This window comes from Tamandua tetradactyla, chromosome 15 (assembly GCF_023851605.1).
Source record: "Tamandua tetradactyla isolate mTamTet1 chromosome 15, mTamTet1.pri, whole genome shotgun sequence".
NCBI classification, from domain to species: domain Eukaryota; kingdom Metazoa; phylum Chordata; class Mammalia; order Pilosa; family Myrmecophagidae; genus Tamandua; species Tamandua tetradactyla.
In genome coordinates, this window is record NC_135341.1 from 34,117,505 (window position 1) to 34,129,470 (window position 11,966).

Genomic DNA, 11,966 nt, shown 5'->3' on the forward strand with positions numbered 1-11,966 from the left:
TTACATCTTGACTAGCAAGGTGATATCTGTTAATGCGTAAGAATAACCTCCAGGATAACCTCTCGACTCTGGAATCTCTCAGTCATTGACACTTTATTTTGTCTCATTTCACTCTTTGCCCTTTTGGTGGAGAAGTTTTTCTCAATCCCCTGATGCTGAGTCTCAGCTCATTCTAGGGGTTTTCTCAATCCCTTAATGCTGAGTCTCAGCCCACTAGGAAAATCCCTTTTTTAAAGATGTAGTAAAGTGGCTAGAGGGAAGTAACTGAAACTGCAGAGCTGTGTTCCAGTAGCCATGTTTCTTGAAGTTGATTGTATAATGATATAGCTTTTGCATTGTGACTATGTGATTGTGAAAACCTTGTGTCTGATGCTTCTTTTATCTAGGGTATGGACTGATGAGTAAAAAATATGGATAAGAAATATTCAAATAATATGGGGAACAAAGGTTAAAATAAATTGAGTAGATTAAAATAATAGTGGTCAATAGAGAGGGAGGGGTAAGGGATATGACATGTATGCTTTTTTCTTTTTTTATTTCTTTTGCTGGAGAGATGAAAATGTTCAGAAAAATGATCATGGTGATGAGTACACAACTGTGTGATAATATTGTGAGCTACTGATTCTACACCATGTAAAGAATGTTTGTATGTTTGTTGTTTACAATAAAAATATTTTTTAAAAAGTTATTAATTTTGAGGAGGTCCCATTTATTTATTTTTCTTATGTTGCTTGTGCTTTGGATGAAAAGCCTAAGAAACTATTGCCTAACACAGGATCTTGAAGATGTTTCATTAACATTTCCTTTTAGGAGTTTTATGTTTCTGGCTCTTATATTTAGGTCTTTGATATATATTTGAGTTAATTTTTGCATAAGTTGTGAGATAGGCATCCTGTCATTTCTTTTGCATATGGATATCCAGCTCTCTGAACACCATTTGTTAAAGAGACTATTCTTTCCCAGTTGAGTGGACTTGGTGGCCTTGTTAAATGTCACTGGGCCATAGATGCAAGTATCTATTTCTGAACAATAAATTCTATTCCATTGGTCAATATGTCTATCTTGATGCCAGTACCATACTGTTTTGTCCACTGTAGCTGTGTAATATGCTTTAAAGTCAGGAAGTGTGAGTCCTCCAATTCCATTCTTTCTGTTCAAGATGATTTTCACTATATCTGGCCCTTTAGAATTCCAAAACAAAAAATTGATAATTCGTTTTACCATTTCTGCAAAGTAGGCCTCTGTAATTTTTATTGGGTTCACGTTGAATCTGTAAACTAATTTACTTAGAATTGCTATCTCAATGATATTTAGTCTTCTATCCATGAACACAGCATTCCCTCCCATTTACTTAGGTCTTCTTTTTTCTTTTACCAATGTTTTGTTAGTTTTCTATGTTCAAGTCCTTTACATCCTTGGTTAAATTTGTTCTTAGATATTCGATTCTTTTAGTTGGTATTGTAAATGGAATTTTTTTTTCTTGATTTCTTCCTTAGACTGTTGATTGTTAGTGTATAGAAACACTACTGATTTTTGCATATTGATCTTATATCCCACCACTTTGCTGAACTTATTTATTAGCTCCAGAAGCTTTGTTGTAGATTCGTCAGTACTTTCTATATATAAGGGCGTCATCTACAAATAGCAAAAAATTTACTTCTTCCTTTCTAATTTGGATGCTTTTCATTTCTTTTTCTTGCCTAACTGCTCTGGCTAGAAATTCTAGCATAATGTTGAACAACAGTGGGCATACTTGTCTTGTTTCAGCTCTTAGAGGAAAAGTGTCCAGTCTTTCACCATTGAGTATGATACTAGCTGTGGGTTTTTCATATATGCCTTTATCATGTCGAGGAGTTTTCTTTCTATTCCTAAGTGTTTTTATTAAGAAAAGAAGTTGCATTTTGTCAACTGTCTTTTCTGCATCAATCAAGATTATCACGTGGTTTTTCCCATTTAATTTTTAATGTGATATATTACCTGATGGATTTCTTGTGTTCAATCACCCTTCCATACCTTGGAATGCATTTGATCATGATGCATAATTTTTTAAATGGCTATTGGGTTCAATTTGCAAGTATGTTGTCAAGGAATTTTTCATTTATATTCATTGCAGAAATTGGTCTATAATTTTCTCTTCTTGTAGTATCTTCATCTGGCTTTGGTATTAGGGTAATGTTAGTCTCATAGAATGAGTTAGATGGTACGCCTTCCTCTTCAATTTTCTGGAAGAATTTGAGCAGGATTGGTATTAATTCTTCTTGGAATAATTGATAGAATTCACCTCTGAAGCCATCCAGTTCTGGTCTTTTCTTTGTTGGGAGGTTTTTGATGACTTATTCAGTGTTTTTAGTTGTAATTGGTATTAAGGTGTTCTGTTTCTTCTAGCATCAGTGCAGGTTGTTCATGGGTTTCTAGGAATTTGTCCATTTTATTTAAGTGATCTAATTTGTTGGCATAAAGTTGTTCCTAGTATTCTCTTGTGAACCTTTTTATTTCTGTGGGGTCAGTAACAATATCACCTCTTTCATTTCTGATTTCATTTATTTGCATCTTCTCTCCTTTTTTTTGTCTGTCTAGTTAAGGTTTGTCAGATTTACTGAGGTTTTCAAAGAACAACTTTTGCTTTTGTTAATCCTCAGTATTGTATTCTTTCATTCTCAATTTAATTTATTTCTGCTCTAATCTTTGTTATTTCACTCCTCCTGCTTTTGGAGTAGTTTGCTGTTCTTTTTCTAGTTCCTCCAAAGTGTGCAATTAGGTCTATTATTTTAGTTCTTTCTTCTTTTTAAATGTAAGCTAGGGCTATAAATATCTCATCAGCACTGCCTTTGCTGTAGCCCATGAGTTTTGATATGTTGCATTCTTTTTTCTTTCACCTCAAGTTATGTACTGTTTTCTCTTGCAATTTCTTCTTTGACCCACTGATAGTTTGAGAGTTTTAGCTTCCTTATTTTTATGAATTCTCCATTCTATCCCTCTGTTGGATTCCAGCTTCTTTCCATTATGTTCAGAGAAAGTGCTTTGTATAATTTCTTTTTTCAAATGTATTGAGACTTGTTTTTTGACCCAACATTTGGTCTATACTGGAGACTAATCCATGAGCACTTAAAAAGAATGTATATCTTCTTCTTGTGGGGTGCATTGTTTTGTATATATCTGCTAGGACTAGTTCATTTTTCACATTATTCAAGTTCTCTGTTTCCCGGATTGATTCTTTATCTAGATGTTCTATCTATTGATGAGAGTGGTGTACTGAAGTCTCCAGCTATTATAGTATATCTGTCTATTTCTCACAAAAAAGTCTCAATAAAGTTTAAAAGATTGAAATTCTACTATTCAGTTTTGCATTTACCCTTTTAGTTATCTTTACTGATGAGCTTCATTTCTTCAGTCTACTCCAATTCACTTTCTCTTGTTTTTCCCTTTTAACTTGCAGAACTACCTTTAGTAATTCTTATAAGGCAGGTATTCTTCTTCTTCTTTTTTGTATGCTGTATGGCAGGGTCACATTTCATTATCTGTCCATGTGAGTATCCAGTTATTGCAGCACCATTTGTTGAAATTTTTTTGTTTGTTTTGCTTTTTTGTTTTTGGGGAAGTGTATGGGCTGGAAATCAAACCTGGGTCTCTCACATGGCAGGCAAGAATTCTACTACTGAATTATCCTTGCACCCCTGGGCATGTCTTCTTTTGATGGAGTCTTTTAGTTTCTATTTGAGAGAATTTCAAACTCTCTTTTTTTTAAATGCAATTTTACTTATATATATTCAACATTGTAGGACAGAAACGTGATTAGATTATCTCCACTGAGCTGTGACATGTCCAATTGTTGGTGTGACCTTTTGATTAGATGGAGATGTAACCCCACTTATTCCAGGTGGATCTGGAGTAGATTATTGGATTCCTTAAAAGGGGAAACCTTTTGGAGAGAGCTCAGAGCTGACAGAGACTTCAGAGCCAACAGAGAGAGCAGATGCAGATGCTTGGGGAACAATTGTTTTGGAGAACAGAGATATGGATGTTTGGAGATGCTTGTAACTCAGCAGACAATGCCATGTGCCTTTGTGTGAGATATAAGTAGGCCAGAACTCTGAGTTGTGTCTAAGAGGAGCTAAGTGAAGGCCCACAGATGCCAAGTGAGGAAACCTCATAGGAAACAGAGGCTGAAGACAATGAAGCCCAGGAGCAAGGGACCAGCAGATGCCAGCCACTTGACTTCCCAACTGATAGAGGTGTTCCAGACCCATCTTTCTTGAATTAAAATATCTCTCCTGGATGCCTTAGTTTGGACATTTTTATAGGCTTAATGCTGTAAACTTGTAGCATATTGAATTCCATTCTTGAAGGCTGTTCCATTTCTAGTATATGGCATTCTGGCAGCTTAACAAACTAATTCAGATTTTGGGGCCAGAAGTGGGATGCTGCTGTGGTTTGCAAATACCAAACATGTTAGAACAGCTTTTTATATGGATAAGGGGAAGATTTTGGAAGAGTTGTGAGAAGTTTGATAGAGAAGGACTAGAATGTTTTGAAAAGACTGTTCATAAAAACGTAGCCTCCTGATGATGCTTTAGACAGAAATGATGAATGTAGTGTTCTGAGCTGGAAGGAAGGCATTCTTTGTGGATGGAAGGCAGAATGTGAAAGTAATTAACTTGGATATTTGGCAGAAGAAATTTCCAAACTAAATGCAGAAAATGCAGTCCAGCTGCTCCTCGCAGTTTATAGTAAAATGTGAGAGGAAAAACATAAGTGGAGAACTGAACTCTTGGGTACAAAGAAAATAGAAATTGATGGTCTGGAAAATTCTGGGCTTGCAGAAGGTGAGACCCCAGTGAATAGAGCCCCATGTGAGGATTTAAACAACCATGGAAATAGTCAGAAAAAGCCAGGATTGGAGACCAAGTTATCCAGAAAAGATTTGTGGGAAGGCCTATTGTTTGATGGTTATGGTCCCTGCATAATACATAGAAAACCAACAAGAGTGTTGCAGGATGTGTGTAAACGGAATCACTGCCAGTCTGGACTAAAAGGGATAGAGAAGGGACAAATTGAAGGGAAAATGGTTTCAGAGGAAGAACCACGGAAGCTAAGGTCTGGAGTAAGAAAACCTCAGGCCAGGAGGGTGGACCTACCCATACATGTGGAGAGGGTGAATTTGTCCTGGAAGCAGAGTGGGCCTTTTGCTTCATTGTTCAGGAAAAGTTGTGCCAAGGGTGGAGCACAAAACTGGGGATTGGGAGGTGCCTGGCTGCCACCCTATTATTCTGGAGGGTTGAGTGTTTGCCCCAGAGATGGCAGAGATCCCAGGTGCTGCCCTGGAGCTTGGAGAGGGTGGAGCTGAGAAAAAGGTGGTCCCCCCAATGAGTCCTAGTGTTGCAACTCACCCCAACTTTTCGAGAGAGAACAAAGCTGTTGCATAGGCCCCCGGAAAGGGTGGGACTGCTGCTTTCTAGAGCCCCAAGGATGAATGACTCTCAGACTTTGAAATCTAATGGAGTCTGCCCTGCAGATTTTCGAAACAGTTTGGGTCCGGTGACCCCTGTTTACCTTTCAATTTCTCCCCATGGCAATGGAAACATGCATCCTATGACTGTTTCTCCTTTGTACATTGGCAACAAATAAGTTGCTCTGAGTTTCACAGGTCCAGAGCCAGAGGAGATTTTTTGCCTTAGAACAGGCTATGTCTGTAACAGACTCTGATAAGATTTTGAACAGGTTTGAACTTTGCATTGTATTTGTATTGCTACTGAAATCATTTAAGGCTTTTGTGATATTGTGATGAAGTGAATGTACTTTGTATATGTAAAATACATGTCTTTTTTGGGGCCCCAAAAAGCTGCATTCTGGAAGCTTAACAAACTGGTACAATTATATATTTATATATCATATAATCATCCAAAGTGTACAATCAGTGGTTCACAGTACCACTATATAGCTGTTCATTCATCATCACAACAGACTGTTGTGCATTTTAAGTACTCCCACCAAAATAAAAATAAGAATAAAATTAAAAATAAAAGTAAAAAAGAACATCCAAAACACCCCATTCCCCCCTCACCCCCTTCATTTTTGAAGGACAGTTTTGCTGGATAAAGAATTTTTGGCTGGAAGTTTTTCTCTTTCACTGCCTTAACTATATCATCTCACTGCCTTCTCACTTCCATGATTCCTGATGAGAATTTGCATTCAGTCTTCTTATTGAGGATTCCTTGTATGTGATGAATCACTTTTCTTTCGCTGCATGCAGAAGTCTGTCTTTATCTCTGGCATTTGACATTTTGATTAGTGTGTGTTGTGGAGTAGGTCTGTTAGGCTTTATTCTGAGAATTCTGCATTTCTTGGACATTACATTTAACTCTTTCATAAGTGTTCAGAATTTTTCACCCATTATTTCCTCAGATATCTTTCTACCTCCTTTCCTTTCTCTTCTCCTTCTGAGATATCTATGATGCATTTTGCATATTTCATGTGGTCACTCAAATCCCTGACCCACTGCTTATATTTTTTTCTGTTCTTTTCTCTATCTAATCTTCTGACTGTAGGACTTTGTTGTGACTTCTAGATTGCTGATTCTTTCTTCTGCTTGTTCCAACCTGCTGTTGTATGCTCCTAGTGTATTTTAAATCTCCAATACTGTACCTTTCATCTCCATTCATTTGTTATATTTCTTTTTAAATTTTCAAATTCTTCTGTACGCTCAAACATTGTCTTCTTAATATCCTTTAGCTCTATAGCCATATTTCCTTCATTTCCTTGAATTGATTTAGGAGATTTATTTGAACTTTTTTGATTTTGTTTTTCCAAATTCTGCGTCTCCTCTGAAGTTTAAATTTGTTCCTTTGAGCCATATCATCCTGTTTTTTTAGTATGGCTCGTTATTTTTTGCTGATGTCTCAGCATCTGATTATTTTGATGTGTTAACTCTGAAGGTCAAGTCAGTTTCTCTTTCTTCCCTAGAATTCTATTCCTCATTGGCTTTGTGTTAAGGTTCTTATTTCATATTCAGTCAGACTTACTCTGGACCCTTAGAGTAGCCCATGTTTAACTTCAGATTTTCTCAGCTTTTCTTCACCTGATTCTTGCCTTGGATATGCAGTACAATTTTTAAAATAACACTTTTTGGGCAACTGTTTCACCCCCAGGAGTAAGCTTCCTTTCCTTTGTTCCTTTTCCTGGAATCTTGATCTGTTCTGTTTCTTTGTGTTCAGAATTTTCTTCACAGCTCCTATGATTGGTTTATATTCTTTCCCTCATTCTGTGACCCCTTTTCCTTACACTTTTCAGTTCTGGGACCCTCCTGTCTCACTGCAGTTTAGTTCTTCTCCACTTCTTTTCTCTGTGAGGCTTTTCTGCCTCCAGTTTCTTCCCCATTAGGGTATTCCATTTTAGGAGCCAGAAAAGGTTACTCCAGAATGGTCCATTTTGCTTATAGGTGGTCCAGCAAACAGAGACTGGAATGAGAATGTGCATCTCTCACCAATAGTTCTGACGGGGCCTCTGTATCTCTTTAATGTTTTCCCCCTGGGGGTACTTGTGTATGTGCCACTGCTCAGCCTCTTGCGTTCTGCCGTGGGTCTCTCCAGACTTAGGCACTGTGCCTGGACATGTGTGGAGTTCAAACCCGCTGCTGTGACTACGCAGTCTGCATCTGTAGCAACAGGGACCCAGGCTGGGCTGCCTCTGCGACCCTAAATTGAGACTGATTGGTGGTGGGGGGTCTGGACTGGCAGGTCTAGGATAAAAATCTGCTAATTTTGGAGATTATTTTTCTTTTTCTTCAATTCAGCATGTTGCCGGACAAATAACCAATTCCTGAGACACCGGGGTTTCAAAGAGAGGAAGAATTTATTACTAGGCATGTAGTAGGAGAGCTGATTACCTAGTAGCCCCAAATCTTTTCCCCCAAGCTGCAGTAATTCTGATAGTTTTAATAGAGAAAAGGATGGGCAGGGTTTAGGATAATGAGCATGGTGGCCCCAGATGATGTGATTTGAAGTAATCTAATTATTGAGCATGCACAGATTGATTACATGCTTAGTTATAGAAGGTGTGTAATAAAATGGTGGAATGAGGTATAGGTGATGTGTCGGTTAAAGTCTAAGCTACTGCGCATGTCAGGGACCATTTTGGTTAGATCCAGTTTCGATTATGAAGATTACTTCGGACTTGGGGTATATTTAGTTCTGGCTGACCCAAGACCCTTCATTAATAAACATTAGGGGCTGTCTTTAGTGATTACGAGATTCTTAAGTCGAAAAACTGGATAACGGGTATGAATGAAGGTTAGTCACAAAGTTTTTACAATAAGGGCTGCAATCATTATCAGAGATCAAGGCAGCTGGATTACAATTTAGAGATCTAAGGAATTGCCCTGCCTACTCCAGTATATCAGAAAGCAAAAAGGAATATCTATATAATGATTCAATAATAAAAATGATCCCTTAAATCCTGATTTCTCAGTCACAGAATTCATGGAGTCCTACTCCAGTCTCTGTCATCCTCTAGAATTCCAAGAAAGTGGCATTTGTCCTTTTATTAGTTGATTCTGAAAGGAGACTTTTCCAGGGGGGTCTTATGTTTCCATGTTGATGACATCACTCAGTACATGATTTTTAAGGGTGAGTCCCAGGTTCCAGTCCTGACACAGTCTCTCTGGCTGGGAGAACTGAGGCAAGTCTTTCAGCCTCTTTGAGTCTATTTCCTCCTAGGTAAAGTAGCGATTCTGTTTCAAGTAGATTCTGGGTAACGTAGAGATGGTATTGTGGGATTCATCTTGGGACAGCATGGGATCCCAAGCACTGCTCAGTGTCCTTTAGTTCTTATCATTACACCTTGATCTTTTGGCATTTCTGTGTAAATTGCCTGATCCTGTCCTTGGACTCTTTTTCTGTTGGATCCCTCTCATTCTCCTGCTGATTTGCTCATTTTCTTTGTATAATCCTTTTGTGCATAAAAATGCTGCCAATGTCCTTCCTAAGCCTTTCATCTGTCTGTTAACTTGTTTCATGATGTATTTTTTTCCACAGATGTCTTTAATTTCAACATGGTCAAATCCATCCATTTTTTCCCGTTTTAATTGTTGCAATGGCATTTTTAAAATAAATGTTTCTTGTCCAGCTGAGTGTCATGGGTTTTTTTCTTAAATTATTATTATATGTACTTTTTACATTAAGGCCTTTAATATTTATTTTTGATGTTTCTATAAAAGCAATTCACACATGTAGCTTTCCAAAATTCATTCCTCAAAGCTTATAATTATTTTTAAACCGAGAAGCCTCTGGCCTTATTCCCTTCCAAACCAGGTGTCTCCTCACTGAGCAACTACTTTCAGCCCTTTTATATGTTTCTTCTGTGATTTGTCTCAATGAAATGTTTATGTTGAAAATTTTTAATTTCCGCTTTTAGACATTATCTGTTGACTTCCTTCCATGGAAAAAACTTAGGTTTTTATCACAGGCTAACAGTTCACTTTTGAAATTCGGTTTCCTACCTGTTAAACTTCCCTGTGGAAGTTTACTTTGCGGGTACACTGAAATTACCTATTTTAATAACCTACCTAAGAATGCCTGGAATAAATTATTTGTCTTACTGCATTCCCCAACTAATCTTGTTATGGTAACTTGACTTTAATTCCTGTGTAAGTCTAGACCCCTGTATTCCTGACTCATGCCTGTCAACCTGATGCTGACAGTGGCATTGTCACTGTCATTGTGTCACACACACACAATGTGTGACTTGGTTAGGGGCTTTCAACACTGAGGGATAATTCATTCCATGATATTTTTGGATGTCTATTGTGTGCAGAGCATGCACAGATATTAGAGTACCTAAAGGAATTATAATAAACAAAAATTTCAAATGCAAAATAAAAACAAAACTTTGCTTTTCCCACCCTTCTGTCCTCCTCTCAACATGCTTATAGCACTACCTTTTTTTTTTTAAATTTTATTGGCAAATCTTCACACACATGTGGTCCATACATGGTGTGCAGTCAGTGGTTCATAATATCATCGCAGAGTTCTGTATTCATCATGGTCATCACCATGATAACTTTTAGAACATTTGCATCACTCCAGAAAAGGAAATAAAAAGAAAAAAAGAGGGGGTGGGCCACGGTGGCTCAGCAGCAGAATTCTCGCCTGTGATGCTGGAGACCAAGGTTCAATTGCCAGTGTCTGCCCATGCAAAAAAAAAAAAAAGGAAAAAGGAAAAAACTCATACATCCCATACCCCTTACTCTTCCCTCTCATTGACCACTAATATTTCAATCTACCCAATTTACTTTACCTCTTATCCTCCCTATTATTTGTTCTTTTTTTTCCATATTTTTAATCATCTGTCCATACCCTGGATAAAAGAAGCATCAAACACAAGGTTTTCACAATCACACAGTCACATTGTAGAAGTTATATCACTACACAACCATCTTCAAGAATCAAGGCTACTGGAATACTGTTCAAAAGTTTCCAGTACTTCCCTCTAGCCACTCCAATACACCATAAACTAAAGGGGGATGCCTATAGAATGCATTAAGAATAACTTTCAGGATAATCTCTCGACACTGAAATCCCTCAGCCACTGAGATTTTATTTTGTCTCATTTTTCTCTTCCCCTTTTTGGTCAAGAAAGCTTTCTCAATCCTGTAATGCTGGGTCCTGGCTCATCCCAGGAGTTCTGTCCCACATTGCCGGGGACATTTACACTCCTGGGAATCATGTCTCATGTAGGAGGAGGGCAGTGAGTTTACCTGCTGAGTTGGCTTAGAGATAAAGGCCACATCTGAGTAACGAAAGACGTTCTCTAAGGTGACTCTTAGGCCTAATTTTAAGTAGGGTTAGCCTATCCTTTGTGGGGATAAATTTCATAGGGGTAAACTCCAAGATCAAGGGCTCAATCTATTGAATTGATTGTCTTCACTGTTCGAGAGAATATCAGGAATTCTCCAAATGGGGAAGTTGAATATTTCCTCCTTTCTCCCCAGTCCCCCAAGGGGACTTTGCAAATACTTCTTTATTCATTGCCTAAATTACTCTGGGATGTATCAGGGCATCACACTAACCTGGATAAACCAACTGAATCTCATGTCCTGTTCAAGATTCCATGTACTTATGGTGTAAAGCTAAACTGATCATACAGGTTAAATTAGGTAATGTGCTACAACAAAATATAAATTCTGCACCAAATAAACATCTCTCCCTTTGGTCTCCCACAGAAGTTGAAGTTTTAAAACATGGACAATGCCATCCTTTACCCTATATTCTGATCTACCCTAGTCCTATCCAGATCAACTTCATTCACATCTCTAGTTAAAGTCTGATTCTTTTTTCAATTTTTAAACAGTTTCTTTATGGGGTAGTGCTAACTTTCATAGCTTCAGAGCTCTAACTCTGAGTCTCAGGCAGCACTACTTTTTTTAGTTGCTAAATTAGAAGGTAATGTTCACAAAACCTCATATATATTGCTCATGGTTCGGCAACGTAGTATATATGATTGCATTTCCATTCATGAACTTCTTGTTTGTGATTCCTAGAGCTAATAATTGCCTTGTTTTACAGTAATTCATCCCCCCAATTTTCACCAAAACTCAGATAATCAGGGTGGACCATGGTGGCTCAGCAGGCAAGAATGCTTGCCTGCCGTGCCAGAGGACCGGGGTTCGATTCCCGGTGCCTGCCCATGTAAAAAAAAAAAAAGAAAGAAAGAAAGAAAGAAAAAACTCAGATAATCAATTTCATCTTTTTCTTGAGCCCTGCATATTTTCCTCCAATCTGGATTAGCTGTTTTCTCATCAAATTAGAGCACCCCATCATCATTCCCCTCAGAATGCACTTCCCCTCTCTCATGTAGTGACTCCCTTCTGTACTGGGTTTCACGTGTGTCCATCAGGGTTTAGTAAAGGAAGTTTCCAGCTTTACCCAGAGACAGGAACACATTCCAGTACACTAGCTGTTCCTCTTACTTGG